Below are 18636 nucleotides of genomic sequence, written 5' to 3'. Positions count from 1 at the left end.
TCCAAATATTCCACAGTACTATGTTCAAGAGTGTATAGGAATAACTGACATGGTGATTTTAAATTCCTTTTATTTTAGGGATAGTGAGGTAAGAGTAGTGTGTAAGTTATTATGTCATATTAAAATAAGAGTTTTAATCCTTGTATGAAATATTTAATTTTGATGTCTTCACTTGGCTCTAGTTATGTCTCATACTGGAGGGAAAATAAAAGAACAAGTTATTAGAAATGTGTTCCATCCTGAATTTAATGTCAACTCTAATTTCACATTTTAGCATATTCTACCATCTATCCATCTATCAAAAGTGAAATAAGGAATATATACATACAGCAATCATGACCAAACATGAATAAAATTCCAGAGGCACGAAGATGACAATTTCAGCCAAAAATACTGAATACAATTGAAAAGAATAAAATTTTGATGCAACTCAAATAAAATTTCAATTAGAATTTTTGTCTTTAACATACTACATTATTCCAAGTATCAGTATTTTTTATTGCTTTCATTGTGTACAACAAAGTGTCCCCTTATAGTACATTCTAAGCATGATAGCTAAAGACATCTTTAGACATATTATTTCAGTATTAGAATTCTTAAATTATCTTACACACCATTTCTAAGTTGTCCTCCAAATCCTTTCTATATTATGCTTCAGTCACTTTATGCAATGGTCAATACCCAAAAATACTCTGTTCCAGAAAATCTGCATTCATGTAGATTCTATAAATTTAAGGTGAAAGAATTTCAGAGTTTGAGATAAATTGTAAGATCATTAGAGATTTGCTTAAAAAAAAAAAGCAAATTACCAGGAATGTTTCTAAATTACAACAAAATTTTAAATTCAGATAGGCATTATTCTCAAAGCACCTTCAGGGTGCTTCAGATAGAGGGATAAAAACTGAGTGAAGGAAAATTAACATCAAGGATGTGCAGGGTAATATTAAGCAATCTAATAAGCACATATCTGGAGTAATAGTCAATGAGAGAGAATGTGTAAAATATATTTTTACAGAAATCAAAGTACAAATTTCCTAAACTTAACATAATGCACCAATTTGCCTAAACTACTAGCTTATTAAAATCCAAACATGATGACTTTTGACACATAATGGTTAAAGTGTTGAAAACTGGACATAAAAATACATTGCATTTAGAAACTTAGAAAGGAGGCAAAAAATTACACTTTACTCAGCAAATTGGAGATAAAAATTATCATTTTCTATTTAAAATATGGAAGACAAGATTTGTGGAAACATATCTATAAAGTAACAAATGTAAGAAAATAATTTTTCAATTTAGTATTGTAATTGAAACCAGTATTTAAGTTTTATTTCTTTCAAATTTTTTAAAAAATTAGTTATTGATAGACATTTATTTTATTTATTTATTTTTATGTGGTGCTGAGGATTGAACCCAGTGCCTCACACAGGCTAAGCAAGCACTCTACCACTAAGCCACATCCCCATCCCATTAATTTTTAATTTTAATTGACAAAAATATATGAACTTATGGTAAATCATGTAATGTTCTATTAAATAAACTGATTGGGCAATGTTTAAATCAGAGTAAACATATCTATCTCCTTAAATACTTATTACTTTTTTGGTGAAAAGAAGCATAAGGTTTTAGAAGTATACAGTATGTTTTCTTTATCTTTGGTTATAGGTAGTGTAAAGGATAATATCAAAATTTATTTCTCCTGAGTATATCTTAGAAACTTAATAACGTCTTAGTAACGTCTTCTTTCTATCCCACATATGAATGAGATCATGATTTCTATTGAATACACTTCAGAAACAGGGATTTCAAAAAATGTTCAGATGTATAAATGCTTCAAGAATTTTTTAGTAAGTTTGTATTTGAATATGTTAAAAAAGATGTTTTAAAAGTGACAAGTATAAGCACAACCATAATAGTTTGTACATTCTTAAATTTCATAATTACCTTAAAAATACTCTATAAAAGACATAAATTATAACATTATGAGGTAAGGTTATATAAGGATACAAAATGATAATAAGGATCACAATGGAGAAGACAGTTTCTCTTAGTCATCTTTCTGTTGCCATTACAAAATACCTAGGGAAATCAATTTAGGAGGAAAATTGATTTTGGCTTGTTATGGTTTGTATGTGAGGTGTCCCCCAAAAACTCATATGAGAGACATTGCAAAAAAGTTCAGAGGAGAAATGATTGGGTTAGGAGATCCTTAACCCAATCAGTGAAATCATCCACTGAGTGGTAACTGTAAGCAGGTAGGGCATGACTAGAGGAGGTATAGGTCATTAGGGTTGTTCTTTGTGGTATATATTTTGTATCTGGTGAGGAAAGTCTCTTTCTCTCTCTGCTTTCTTATCATCATGTGAGCCACATCCCTCCATTACACTCTTCCACCATGGTATTTAGCCCTGAGTAATGGAGTATCAAGCCCTGAGTAATGGAGCCAGCTGTCTATGAAAGAAGATCTCTGAAACTGTGAGCCCCAATAAACTATCCCTCCTCTATATGTTCTTGTCATATCTTTTAGACACAGCTGTGAAAAAGATGACTAAAACATGGCTCTTGGTTGCAGAGGTCGCTTAGCATTATTTTGGTTCCATGGTGAGGCAGGATATTACGGGAGGAGGAAGCACATAGTGGAACAAAACTGACAACCTTATGGCAGCTAGGAGGAGAAGAGAGAAACTGAAGGGGCCAAGATCCCAATTTTCCTTTGAAGGCACATCCCCAATGGAACTTCCTTCCACTAGACTCCACCTCTTAAAGGTTCCACCACTTCCCAAAGTGCCACAGGATTATGTCCAAAAGTTTAGCATATATACCTTTGAGGGACATTTCAGATCCAAATGATAGCACCATTGCATAAAATTATACTGCTATATATTGAGTTGTGTAGTGAAAAGCAAAAATCATGAATTTTATAGAGGAAGAAGAACACAGTAAATATGAAGAATTGGGTGACAATTCTGAAGAGTGAGGAGATATAAAGTTGCCCTGAATATACTTTAGTGAATTAGGGATTCACATTATTTACCCTAGGGTAACAAGTAAAACTAAAAATAAACATTAGTATAGCTAAAAATGGCAATGCATAAAAAACTATTAATAACACATACAATAAGGAATATATAAATTGAAAACCAATGAAAATAATAATGGAAATGAGTCAGTTATCTGAAATTAATAACAATTTCAACTATGTATATATATCAACTATATCAACTATATTGGGGGCTCACAGTTTCAGGGGTCTATGTCCATAGACAGCTGGCTCTATTCCTTGGGGCTTGAGGTAAGCCTGAATATCATGGCAGAAGAGTATGGCAGACAGATACAGCTCATGTATGGAATGGCTTTCCCAGAACAAAGAAAAGGTCAGAAGATCAAAATTTGTATGTGAGGTGTCCCCCAAAAGTTCATATGAGAGACATGTAACCAAAAGTGACAGAAATAAAGAAATAGACAAATATAAAATCATACTAGGAGATCCCATCCTCATTTTATCAAGAATTACTAAAATACATAAGAATTGAGGGCTGGGGTTGTGGCTTAGCAGTAGAGCTCTCACCTACCACATTGAGGCCCTGGGTATGATCCTCACCACCACATAAAAATAAATAAACAAAATAAAGGTATTGTGTACAACTAAAAATAAATATTTTTTAAAGAGAATTGAAAACAAAATAGAAGATCTAATAGCACTATAATCAACTTGACCTAATTGACATTTAAAGAGCATTGCACTCTGCAGAATTCACTTTCTTTTAAACTGAATTTTATAGGAAATGCTGAACCAAGTGAATCTATTCTATAATAATAAAAATCAGATTAGTCATTTTCTGGCTAGGAGAGATTAACTTCAAAGGTCATTGATAAAAGTTCTGTGAATATGTAAATATTTTATCTATTGAATTCATGGTATGTAAGTTATAACTGAGTAGAATTTATTGAAAAAGTGAAGTTCTTAGACGATGAAGTTATAGCTTTAGCAACTGTTTCAAAAGCTAGATAATATTCAGGATAATCTACATTAGCCATATGGATGCTGTGTTTGCTGCCCACTTCACTTAATATTGCTGTATTTTATATTTTGTTTCCTGTTGCTCATCTCATAACCTTATATTCATAAAATCAGGCTTAGTGTTGTTATTCAAATTTTTACATATGAATTTATTAGTTTTAGCTTCTAGATTGATCACTTACTGAGAAAAAAATTATTAAAATAAAAACTACAATGTGAGAAATTTTCACCTTCTTTTTGTAATTCCATCAAGTGTCACTTTGAAGACACATGATTATTAGTAAAAATAAATTGTATGGCAAGTGAATTTTTTATAAATAAATAACTCTTGACTAAAGAAGGCTCACTTCACTCCAAAATATACTCAATTCTAAATTCTTATAATTATGAATTATGCCTAATATGCAGGAAAATGAAAAATGCAATCAGGCACATCCTAATCTGAGAGAGATAGATGGAAATTTAGCCAGAAACAGAGCAAATAGTAGTACAAGAACAGAGAGGAAGAATAAAAATTATTCCATATTTAATTGATTAGTCTAATCTCTTACAAGATATTTATCTTAATTTGGTTTTCAAAACATTTGCTTTGATATCCTTAGGAAATATTATATGTTTAATTATCATAAGTACATCTTAAGCACCTAAAATCAAACAATGAGAATGACTTTATGATCTACACATTGATAATCTTTTGTTTGAAAACAAAACAAAAGTAATTCAGTTTGAAACTTTATGTTTGCATAAATATTGTATTAAATGCATTACACAAAATATATATAGTCTAGGGGAGTCCAGCTAATTCAAATAAGAAACAAAATGAATAACCAGCCATGAAAGTAGAGGCAGACATATAAACAATTCATCTGTATTATGTTCTAATTTACTGTAATTGCACCAAGTTTACATGAATAGAAGATTAAAAAAAAAAAGATTGATCAATACAGCAGAGCATATATCCAAATTAAAATGACCTGAGATAGGTTATAGAAGTGAGCAGGTGGGAGGACTGAGAGTTTATTTTGTGACCATAAAGTCACATCAATTATTTTCTGGTGTAATAATTGTGATTTAGACTTTCAATTTGTGGACCTGCATACATTGCCACAACATGCACAGCCATTAATTCAGAAACCGAAGAGGTGACAAGGGATGAAGAAAAGACAAAGAGACACACATAGAGAAAAAAAGCTGGGGCCAGGTGGGCAGTCACACTCTGATGGAGCTCCACTAACCAGAGCTAGCTCAGCATGTTTATTATATAGGTTTCCTCAAAAGGAAACCTATAGAACACTAGGTGAGAAAGTTTCAGCAAAGCAGACAATCTGAAGGATGCCCACAAAATATTGGAAGACAACAATGTCACCTTGTTATGCACATAATTCTCTATCCCTGGGAGTTTGTGACTGAGCTCAAAATTCCAACTGATACAGCTGCATAACTTCCCATGCAGTCTCCTTTGGCCCTAGCAACTGGGCCATCTTGACAGGAAGTTCCCAGCGTAAAGGCAGCCATGAAGGAGTCAGAAACCATGGTTCAAGTCACTGTTCTTCATAATAATCTTTGTCCATGTGTATCAGACAAGAGCCCTTTTATTTTGGAATGCTTGAAACTATTGAACCAGATGTTTTATCAGCTCAATGAAAAAGTTGAATTCAATAGGAGTGAATGGTCTCAAATATGATGAGAGCTTGATGCCTTTGTCTAGGAAGAATGACAAGATTTCTGTGGATTCTGTAATTGGTCAAGCCACTGATTCTTATTGCACAGCATTGAGGGTGAAAAGATCAGAGGGCATTGCCCACATAGAGTGCATACATTAGATAATTTTCCTAAGCATTTCTTTAGACATGTACTGCATTTGGTATATATAGCAAATGCAATATCTAGCAATTTAAAAAATTCAAAAGTATTCAGCAGCAGACAAGAGAAAGCCTTTGTTTATAGAAACATAATCTTAGTTGATAAATGTTATTTATCGTTTATCAGGCAATTAGATAACATAATAAAATTACATTAAAAATAAGAAGCTTAAGAATGGTATATTCACAATAAGAAAAAGAAATTACTGTTTTATTTGGAAAATGGGGACAAAGTATTTTTATTTCAAATCATCATACACTTTAGAGCTTATCCATAACTATTTGCTTTTGTACTAGTCAGAAGCAGTCACATTTTAGTTGGGTCAATTCAACATGCATCACAAACAGTATGTTTCATTGAACTCAATTTATAAAAGTTTTGTTAGATTTTTCTCTGCTTATTTATCCTATTTTTATAAACTTTAAAGTTGGAATTTCCACCGTCCTTCATAAGTCTTTGGGTATGTCAAAAAGCATTTTTTTCTGTTGAATTTTTAAATTAATTTCCATGGATGTCTACATGAAAGACATAAAGCAGTGAAACTGAATGAAATAAAGAATGCCCTAGCACAGTAATACTGTACTCACAGTTCAAGGAAAAATCCTCAAGCAAAGATGAAAGACAGCATACAAATCCAGGGTAAAAATGACAACAAATATAACTAAAAATCTTACCAGGGCCAATACTCATAACTCCATCTAAATAAATATATTTTTCATGCTGAAAATGTACAGAGTAAAGCCACTTAAATATAATATTTAATTTCCTACAATATTTAATTGTAGGAAAATATGAGTTCAGAAAACTTTATTTGATAATAAAGGAACACCAACAAAGCAGGTCTTGTGTATCCTGGACCTTGACTTAGCCACCAAAGGTGACACAAGGTTAGCATATCTCAGCCCTCTACCCAGCATCAGAGAACCAGTTAGACACAACGAGTAACTCATGGTCCTCAATTCAGAGGAGAACAAAATCAAGGCTAGTCTTCCTGAACTTCTATCCAATGAAAAAAGTTGTTCAGGAACAGAGTCTGTAGGCCTTCTAAACAATGGTAGAAGAGGATGCAAACCTGAGCTCTTAGGACTATCAAGTAGCTGGAAGTCTCTTGAATTCTATGAGGTCAGTATTCTCCAGATGAATTTAAATGAATTCATATCACAATGCCAGCATGGCGGCTAGGGGTGTAGCTTAGTGGTAGCCTGACTGTTTAGCAAGTGTGAGGTCTTGTGTTCATTCTCCAGTGTCACTTAAAAAATAAATGCAGAAAGGTGTTATGTAGGTGCAGGAAATATTCTAAAACGTATATGGGAAGTTAGAAAAACTACAATAGTTAATATAATTGTATAAAAGATAAATGTAGTGGGAGGAATCACTCTCTTCAATAATAAATCTTCCTATATGTATAGCTACAGGAAATAAGAAAGGATGGGATTAATGAAGGACTAGACACATAGATAAATAAAACATTGAAGAGCTCAGAATGAAAATTAAATATGCACAACGACTATTTGAACAAAGGTAAAAAGCAATTCAATGAAAGTGTGATAAACTTTTATATGAATGGTTCTGGAACAATTGAACTAAATTAATTAATTAAATAAAATAACTATTTTAACATAAGGCTCTCATGTTACTCAGAAATTAATTTAAATGTTACATTTTAAAAATAATATAAGACATGGAGAAAATATGAAAATGTTACTAAAAGAAACTGACATAAATTTCCTATGCACATATGTGAATACATACAGTGAAACTCAACATCCTGTACATCCACAAGACTGAGATCCTAATTAGAATAAGATATATTCTGTGCTTGTATAAATATATCAAAATATAACCTACCATAATGTATAACTAAAAAGAACAAATATTTTTTTAAAGTTAAAAAAATAGAACTGTAGAAAAGAGCTAAATTAATGGAGAGCTATTCCATGATCATCGACAGGAAGATTCAATATTGTCAAGAAGTCAGTTTTCAAAAATCAATCTGTAGAGCCAATGTAATCGTTATTAGAATTTCAGCAATTTAATTTATGAATACTGACAAATTGACTCTCAAGTTTATTTGAAAATGCAAAAGACCCCAAATGGATAACATAACATGAAGAAAAGCAAAGCCAGAGAGGACTGACACTATCTAATTTCAGGAATTACTGTAATTTATAGTGATCAAAACAATGTAGTGTTGATGAAAGAAAAGAAAAATCAATAAATGAAATAGAATAGAGAACTAAAAAATAACAAACTATTGATATAATTTATATGACTCTCCAAAAAAATTAAAAAGCTTATTGAAAAAAATCTAAAGTTAATCTACTATATGATTATATTTATATGATATTTGTATTATGTATATGATATTATGTATAAACCACCCAAAACACCATTTTAAACATATAGTTATGTACATTAAGTACATTACAAGCACCATTGAGATCCAGAGTTTTTTGCACTTCCCCAATTTAAACTAGGAACCCATTAAATACAAACTACCCACAACTTCTTTCTCTCCAGGGGTGCTTAACAATGGAGCTGAGTTTCTTAGAGCCTCAATAAGTTGCAGAGGCTGACTTTGAACTCATGATCCTCAGGCCTCAGCCTCCCCAGCCGCTGGAATTATAGGTGTGCACCACTGTGACTGGAATACTTTTTATTTCTTTAAATTTGTCTACTGTAGGCACCTGCTACAAATGGAATCACATAATAATTTGTCCTTTTGTTACTGAATTATTTCAAGTAGTATCATGTATATAAATTTCATCCATGCTGTAGTATCTCTCATAATTTAGGTTCTTTTTAAGGGTAAAAAAAAATTATAGTAGCATTATGCCTAGACTAAAGAAATGGCAGTGCAGACAAGTCAGGAATGGAAATAAGGGAAAATAATAAATGAAATCTAAAAGAAATTATAAGAAGAGAAATTCCTTGTCTTTAATAAAATAAGAAAGACTGAAAATGAAGGTCATTGCATATAATCTACAAAAGGAAGGATGCATATTGATAGCAGCACATGTCCTTAGCTCAAATTGAAGAAAAGTTTGAAAAGTATAGAGGAGAAAAAAATGCAAATATTTAAAGATCATGAGAATGTAGCAAGCTGATCCTTCCAAAGATCTATTTCACTACATTTATGTACAATTAATGTAGATTATTTATTCTTTTTTATTCAGGTGGTATTCATTGTATTTGCAACAAATATATCTGATAAATTATCAAATTATAATATTAAATAAAAATACTGCCCCTAAGTCTTGATTCTAATTCTAAATAGGAATACATATGTAGAGAAAATAATTCAATAAATACACCTAAAAGCTAATACTAGCTACTTGGTGTAGTAAGTCTTGGGGCATTTTAATTTTCTTTTTGCTCTTTAACTAATTTTTAAAAGTTACCCTCAATTGAGAAAGTTTAATTTTAGCCTAGAAAATAGTGACTGAAATCATACCAAAAGTATACAGAAGCAAAATTCAAAAGGAAAAATGCTTTTAGAAGCAGAGTGAAATGTTAATGCCAAAGGAAATAAGGAGACAAAGATATGCTATTAAAATTCTAATGACTTTCCAGCCACCTGAAATCACATAATATTTTGTGTTAGGAAGAAAAGTTTCTTCTTGTTTATGTCTAGCAACTTTTCTATTCTGAAATACATTGTCCTCAGGGCCAGGCAACACTTCATCTCACCTAATCTTTATTGTTAACCATCTCCAAAATTTTTGGTCTGGTAAGTTTTCCACCTAGATTATATCTAGATTTTTGATATTTTGTGGATATTAATCTATCTCTCATGCTCCCAGATTGTCCACTCTATTTCTTAGACTTTGGAATAAATTAATTCTTTTTGTATGCTTTTGGTATGATTTTAGATTATTCTTAATGTAAGCAATTTTTTTTCCCTAAATATGTAGTTTGGTTTAGGTCTGTAATAACTTTAATTGGACATCACGTGAACTATCTGAATCTAGGTGGAATCCACTAGTAATGTGGTATCTGACTAAATGAAAATATGTCATCATGATTTGACCTTTGAAAAACCAGCCTCTATCTCAGAGCAAAGCCTGTCCTAGGAAGGGACATGGCATTTGTCCTTGAAAAAACCCACAGAGCACTCCTAGGCACATTCCCACTCTGCTAAGTTGTTTATCTACAAATAACAGGAGAGATCTGCCGCGCCAGGTGTCCCTGACTCAGGCTAGGTGGAGATCCATAGCAACCCCCTAGCAGCCACCAATCAGCATGAGACAGGGAAATACCTGGGATGCCAGATGACCCTCCCAGTAGTTTATGGTGGTTGATAACAAGTTGGGAAACCATGTAGTTCACCATGTACACCCCTCTTGGCTCAAACCAATCAGTTCAAACGAATACCCCCTTTGTACTGACCAATCACCCCTACCCAACTTGTTCCTGCCAGTGAATGTGCTAATCATGTTTTAGAGTTGTTATTTGATTTTCCCGAGCTGTGTGATTGTGATTTGCTAGAAGAGGCTATGATGTATATGAAGTCCCTGCCCTCTCCAAAAAATGTGTAAAAATGCTGCAAACCCTGGGCTCGGGGCCTCTCAGTGTCACCAGTTGCTGTGTGTGTGCGCGGAGGACTGAGTTAGTTCACAATAAACACCTCTTTGCTGTTTACATCGATCTTGGGTCTCTGGTGGTCTTTGGGGGTCCTGAATTCGAGCATAACAACCTGCTCACACTACTTTAACTGCTTTAAATGACTCTTCCCTACTTTGATAAATTTTTCCCCCTCTATAGCTTTCATCAAATTACCATATTTTATTTTAAATATCCATTTCTTCTACAAAACTGCTAATTTGTTTCCTGCACATATAACAAAAGGAGAGATGAAGAACAATTCAAATTTCTTTTTATAAACCCAGAGATCATTAGTCATTCAGTAAGTGAATGAAGTAGAATATTCGATTAACTGAAGATTAACTTCTATACCACCAGTTTGTATTGCTTCTATCATAAAAGTGTTTATATGTTCTGTCACTTGTCCATAATTTAGCACATAGTATGGTATGATAAGTTGAGGATATAGTCATTAATATTGTGTTTCTTTCTACTGCAAAATTAATCTATAAGAATTTCACCTAATTTTGAAGTTTTAGAAAATTTAGATATGCTTTGCCTATAGACTGTTATGGATGTTCTGAAAACAATTGCCTAGTATTGCCTTTAACATACAATTTAAATATTGTTCAATAACTTTTAATGATTTACATATATATGTGTGTACATTTAAACTCATATGAACACATTTTATATGACAACAATAAAGTTTCTAGTTAATTTGATAAATACTTTCCAAAGAATTCTGAATTATGGAGATTTCCAGTATTACTTCTAGAAATACTCTTTAAAATTCCTTTTCATTTCAGGTTGAAAAGAAAAAAAAAATTATAGTGAACCTGAAATGTGTTCTATAATAGAAGCTTTATAAGAGCATCACTAGGAGATAATAAAGTTTTCTCAGAAAGTTTATTTGATATTTCCCTAAATTTAACAGTAAATTTTAAATATGGGATTCAGTTTACGACAAGGGATTTCAAAATTCATGCTTTATGCCTTTGCTGGCAGTTCCCAAATAGTGGAAACACAGCAATTGTGGAGTCCTGAGTTTCACAATCTCTACTCTTTGGACTTTGAAATGCCTATCTTGTCAACAGATATTGCTTGTCAGCAACTAGTGGGTAACGCACCTACTAGTTAAGCCATGAGAAATCATCTAGTTTAAAAACAGATGATGTCAAGACTAGCAATCCCATATTATTCTACCTATGTATTCCTTTTTAGAACTCAATTTCTTAATTTTTAAATTGGGTTAAATATTTTGTTTTTGGTTAAGAGTTGAGGCATTACTAACATAATGTTCAAAACACATGAAGTGTTGAATAAATAATAACTATTTTATTAGTCAGGTGTACATACTTATTCATTGTGCTTTATAAACTGCCATTTAATCCCTCTAGGATTAATTTAAATGCAAATGTTGCAACCAGATTTTAGCAGTTGCATAGTGCAGAAAAAAAAAAAAACGTTACAGCTTTGAAATAATGACAAATACTCTATTAACTTTAATTGTTATTTTCTAGGAAGCATGCAAGAGAGTGTGACAAGAACATCACCATAGGCAAAGGTCTATTAGCCAACTAGACCAATAAAAATTATATCTCTTGTCAAAACTGAAAGGGCCAGTAATCGTTAACAAGCTTAATAAAGAATTACAGTATTAATTAAAAAGTTTATTTTTATTCACTAGTGAACCCTGGACTAATTCCAGAAATCAGGGGCAGGAAATGGAAACATCACCTGTGTAATCTCCCTGCCTGCTATATGCATAATAAGAATAGAGTTGACTCTCTAGTCAAGAAATCAATTATTAATCAGTGCAAACATTATTTTAATTTAGAGGAATCCTGTTTCTAAAAGTTTGTAATGTTGTAGTCAAATTGATTCTTTCCTTCTCAGTAATTTCTATGATCATGAAATGCACCCTACCTCTTTTCATTTGTAGAAAGATTTCTACTTGGGTAGAAGAAGGCTTTGAAAGTGTGTAACATAATAACTGCCTTTCTATATATGCCTTTGTCTTAGAAGAGACTATAGGTGTTCCCTTTAAGTTTACCTATTTAGCTCAGATTAATAATTTGAAACAAAAGTATAAACTAGTAATTAAAACAGACAAATGAAACCCCAAATATATATTTTTGGTGAGTAAATTGAGCTGATTAATGCAGTATTCTGTAAGTATCTGCCCCTGAATAATATTAAATTAAAAGGTTAAAAAATAGGTAAATTTTGTAAATTTCTTGGCTTAACAAAATAATTTATGGAAAGTAAAATTAGTGAGGAAAGGTAAAGATCTACCCACATTGTTCCTAAAAAAATCTACCCACATTATTCCAACCTCACATCATAAAAATCAATTTACTGCTATTGGTGTCAATTTTAAGAAGGGTAGCCTTCAAAAGATCAGTGCTTTGAGCTGAGATTGCTCAAGCAGGGCAGCTTGACATTACTTTACAAGCTAAATCTTCTTACCATAACCTCTCTTCCACTATTTCAAATCCTCTGGGAAAGTGACCACACTTCATGAGCTAAAAATTATTTTTCTTGATTTCCCTTGCTAAATTCTTTCTCTTTTTCAGCTCTTGGACTACCAGCATTTTCAATCTTTAATGATATAATTTATGAGTAATAGACACTTGAGAGGAGCAAACCTTAATTTCCAAGGTATACAGATTCCTATTATATATAAGATTGAACATGTATATATCTCTTTTTACCATTGTACTAGTTATAAAATATCCTCAGCAATATATCACTATAAGATTATTTGATGACTAAAATATGTGCCAGTTTAATAATATCAATTTTTAAAATTTATTGAGAGTTCACTATGCACCATGCATTACCTTAAGCAGTGTTCAGCTATAACTCTGTCCCATGAGCCCATTTAATTTTGAAAAAAACTAACAGATGTATGGAGTATAATTTGCCTACTCTAATATACTCAACAAGTGTTTTTATTCCAAGAAGTCTCTTTCCATGTATGGGTCCTGAATATTTATCCATTACTCTTTGTATTACCATGTAGCATGCATATTGCTATTTTGTCTCTATTGATAGCTTATTCATATAAATTGACAACATATTCTATAAATTCTATCTGCTCTTAAAACCAAATTATAACAAGACAAGATTTTCCTGGATAAACACCTTTTCATCTGGATGTCATTTCATATAGGTAATAATATTAAGTATTTTATGGACTAATTTTTAGCAATATTATTTAACACAGAATATTTTGTTGAACTTCAGTTTTTAATTATGACATTTTATGGTGAAATTAAATTTTAGTACAGTTAATATATGGTGTCATTCTCTTAGATTTTCAGAAAATGAAAAAGAAAGTTGCAAAATATTTTCCCTAAGTATTTTTTTGTCTCTTCTGATAGTCTTTTTTAGACAGATAAATTTAACAAAGTGCAGTGGTGCTGGCATGTAATTCCAGCTACCTAGGAGGCCAGAATGATCACAATTTCAAGAATAGATTCAGCAACTCAGCAAAACCCTGTCTTGAAAAACATTAAAATCTATACCAATCATTAAAAATTCTCATTTTGTCTACTGAGGTTCATAAATCTCCTGAGAGCCCACTTTATCTTAGTGCAAAGTTTTTGCAATTTCCATTGCAGAACAATAAATTGCTGCTATACTGTATGTGTTCTCTATGGTGTTAACAGCCATGACTACAAGTTTACACATCATTGGTTTCTTTGGAAGTTGGCAGGAATTCACTAAATTACTTGTTATGGAAGAATTTAATTTTGGCACACATCCAAAACAAACAAAATATATTTTCTTGTTGCTATTTTCAGAAATACCATAGAATCAAATCATCTTTCATAATAATATATTTGATAGATGATACATACATAATGTAGGAATGAGTAATGTGCTTGTAATTTTTATTGGGTATATATAAAACATTTTTCAGAAGCTCTGTTAAAATGAAAATGAAAGGTAAAAAAAAAAAAGAAATAGTCCGTCTTTCCTTCCTTCCTTCCTTCCTTCCTTCCTTCCTTCCTTCCTTCCTTCCTTCCTTCCTTCCTTCCTTCCTTCCCTCCCTCTTTCCCTACCTCCCTTCCTTTCTTCCTTACTTCCTCCCTTATTCTAAAATTTTCCTAATAGCTTACTTATACTTTGTAATTATTGATTCCTAGGAAAGAAAAATAAATCATTAAATTCCCTGACTTGGTGTTGGTTTATCAATTAAGAAAAAGGAACTGGATATAATATTTATTTACTTTTGAGAAAACTAATAAAATGAAACTACAGAAAAACTTCAGCCTGTGTTTACAGGCTGACAGATGGGAACATCTTTTATGTATGTATGTATGTATGTATGTATGTATGTATGTATGTATGTATTTATTTATTTAGAATGACTTGCACACAAAGCAGGAAGAAAAATGGTGCTTATAGGTTGGAGAGGTGCAGTTTCCCTTTGGTGATTTACTCACTCTTGGTAGCTGTTGGCCTTTATCCTTTGTCTGAGGGCAGCATTCTTCTCTAAAGCACAGGTGGAAGATATATCCAATTTATTTTGTAAGGAGAATAGAAACAAACTTTGCTTTTCAATCTAGTATTTTCTTAAACACAATGGCATTGTATAAAATCTCTCATTCCAAACAATTTTAATGTCTTTTTTTCATGTGGCAACACAAAATATTTTAGTTGGTTTTTTTCTTAAGAGGGTCTCAGTGTAGTGATGACTATGAATGTCAGTTCCCCTGAAATTATTCAACACTAAAGCCCTGATAAATGCTGACATGGCTGGGTGTAGTGTTGCACACCTGTAATCCCAACAGTGCAGGAAGCTGAAGCAGGAGAATTTCATGTTCCACGCCAGCCTCAGCAACTTGGCAAGGCCCTAAGTAACTCAGTGAGACCCTGTTTCTAAATAAAATATGAAAATGTGCCCCTGGGTTCAATCCCTGGTACCCAGAATAAATAAATAAATTTTAAAAAGTGCTCATGTTACTTTTATATATAACTGTGTGAATAAATCTTTATTTATTTGAGAAAATTTGCCACTTAGGTTTCTTTCTCAACTTCAAACTGAATACAGTAATTTTTAAATATTGAAAAATATATGAATTTTATATCATGAGGACAATCAATAAACAGAAATAAACATTTTGAACTTAAAATAATGTATACCTTAGAATCTCTTAGTTTCCTTCCAGATGTGAATTATTAACTATTCATATTTTCAAAATATTAGTTCTGATAAGAGATTCTATCACCAACAAACTATTCTGCTACATGTCACAATAATATATTTCTAATAATAATAATAAATTTCTAAAATATGTTAAAGAGGATACTGTCATAGATATTAAATTTTGATTTAATTTGTGTAAGGGTTAATCATCAACAAGAAAATGAGCAACGTTGAGTACAACTACATTTTAATATAGAATTAATTAAAAATTTATAGAATTAATTAAAAATTGCTAACGTTGAAATTGCCCTGGCTACATTTTTATTAAAAGGGAAGCCTGAACCATGACAAGGCTAATTTGTTCCAGGCTCCTTAGCAAAACCCAAAGTGAACTAAGCTTTATTAGAGCTAAGTTGAAAATGATTAATTGATCTGCTCTATTATACTTTCTACTTTCCCATATGTTATTAACTAGCACTGATAATCTTATTTTCACTTTCTTTAGAGCAACTTGAACCTTTTGTGAGTATTAGGCAAAATACTAAGCCATCATTTGTTACAGGAGAGAAATTCAGAATCTGAATCTTTGACTCTAAGTAATTTTTTTTTCTTTAGAAATACCAGAGCCAATCACCAATCAAAGTGATATATTTCAGATTCTTCTAGCTTGATCTTTGTTTTAGTCAGTGTTTTCATCACTGTAACCAAAACACCTGACAAGAATAATTTAAAGGAGAAAATGTCTATTTGGGGTTCATGATTTCAGAGCTCTCAGTCCATGCACAGCCATCTCCATTTCTCTGGGCCCAAGGTGAGTCAGCACACTATGTGGGAAGGGCCCAGTAGTGAAATGCTGCTTCACTAGGCAGAGTCAAGCTGTGAGGGACAGGAACTGGGAAGATGAAATCTTCCAAGTCAGCCCCCAGTGAACAGCCATGCCTAGGTATTCACTCATTCAAATTAGGAAGGACTGATTAAGTGGACTGATTAAGTTATAGCTATCACAATCCAATCATTTCACCTATGAACACTGCTACATTTGTACAGAGTTTTAGGGAGACACTTCATATCTCAACCATAACAGTCTTCCTATTCTCAAAAACAATTATTCATGATAATTTTAAGACTAACAAAGACTCCTCAACACCAGACATATCTAAATGGGAAGAAATCATCATTATGTCCACACCTGATGATGAGTGAATGTCTTTTCTGATGACTTGTATTAATATACAGGAATTTGGAACAGGATGATTAGTTTAAATGTGAGCAAAGTCATATTTCAGCACTTTGGAATAAACATATAACAAAAACAGTATGTCCTCTGAAGTTTTTTTTTTTTTTTTTTATCATCAGAGACATAATAAAAGGTTATTTTCATTATAAATTTTGTGTCAGTTCTGGCCTAAGGTCTTCCTCACACAACATATTCTATTGTCTGTGTCTGTTACTAGATATCACTCACAGCTCATGTGCAATCTACTTTAGTCCAGTTCAAATTTTCCACATCAGTGGTAGAACCTCAGGAACTCTGGCTGAGAAAGAAAGTGTGTAAACTCTCAGGAATATTGCATTCAATTTAAACTGTTCCTAAACTCAGAGATAAAATAGATTGTTAAGTGAAATACCAACAAATGAGAACCTAGAGATCTCAATGTCATGCACCTATAAATCTCTGAAAGCCATTTGCTAACATTAAACATTATTTCATTTGTAAGTACTTGATAATAATAATACACTCATTAATCCATGATACACTACATTTCAGGGATTGTTTCAAGAAAACTATTTACACATCTTTCAACTTATGACAATGATACTCTTTTGCACAGAATAATGAAAAGAAAATTAAGATTCTGAAAGATTACACCACTTTCAAAATTAGCTAGTAAATAATAGAAGCAGAATTCAAATGCACATATCTGACAGTATGTAACTATAATTTAAGTATCATGAAAATAAATAATAATAACTGAAAATATATATCCTTTACACTTTTTAACATACATTGTGAATAGTAGAAATTTTATACACAATTGGGAAATGTACCCCACAATATAAAATGCACTAAATATTTTAGATACTGGTCACACTTGAAAAACTTAATCAAGTCATGTAATAAAGATATCTAATGTAGTATTCTCAGTAAGTAAAATTGTTTTTTTTTTTTTAAAAAAAGGTACTACAAAGATTATTTTAATGAGGAATGGTGATATGTCTCTGCTGGCATAGAAAGATCTTTAAATCACATTATTCTTTTTAAATAAAAAAGATGTGGTGCTACAGGACAACTATCTCTAACAGGCTAAAAAACAAGGAGGTGAGATTTACATTATTCTCATCTAAGTGACTGGAGAGAGTTCCCAAGCCCTAGCGCAGGAATTAAATCCTGAGTTAAGGAGGCATAGATAATGGAGGAGTTCATAGGTCAAGTACCTGAGAAGAGGGAATTGCACAGAGTGGGGGAGGGGGGAGAAAGAAAGAAAAAAAACAAAGCCTAGGGGGAGCTTGGCTGGCCAAGTCAGCACAGGCTCAGAAGACTTAGAAGAAGCATGTACTGGAAGCAATCAGTGTGAAGAGACTCACAAAAGTCAGAGAGGGAAAACTTCACCTAAAGAGATTAAGAATAGCCAGAGCTCAAATAATAGTTTCATAGCACACTCTAGGATGATGATCTCACAGCATTTGATATGTAATCCAGAAGTATTTTACCAAAGCAGTGAGGGAAATTAGCCCAACAGTGTGACTCAACTAAGAAACTTAAAAGTAAGAAGCAGAAGGATCAAACTCTTTTTAAATAACTCAACAAAGTCCTGTTAAAACTCAGAGATATTAAAAGAAACACAAATATATTCAGAATACTGTGAAATTAAAATTTTTTAGCCTCATAAGAATTTTGCAAGCATTCAAAGAAGCTACAAGTAAAACGATAGTAGGGAAAAAATTAACCAAACCAAACCAGAAATGACAGGGATGATATAATCAGCAGGTAATACCACTCAAA

Source organism: Urocitellus parryii, chromosome 10, assembly GCF_045843805.1.
Source record: "Urocitellus parryii isolate mUroPar1 chromosome 10, mUroPar1.hap1, whole genome shotgun sequence".
Classification (NCBI taxonomy): Eukaryota; Metazoa; Chordata; class Mammalia; order Rodentia; family Sciuridae; genus Urocitellus; species Urocitellus parryii.
This window is presented reverse-complemented; position numbering follows the sequence as displayed.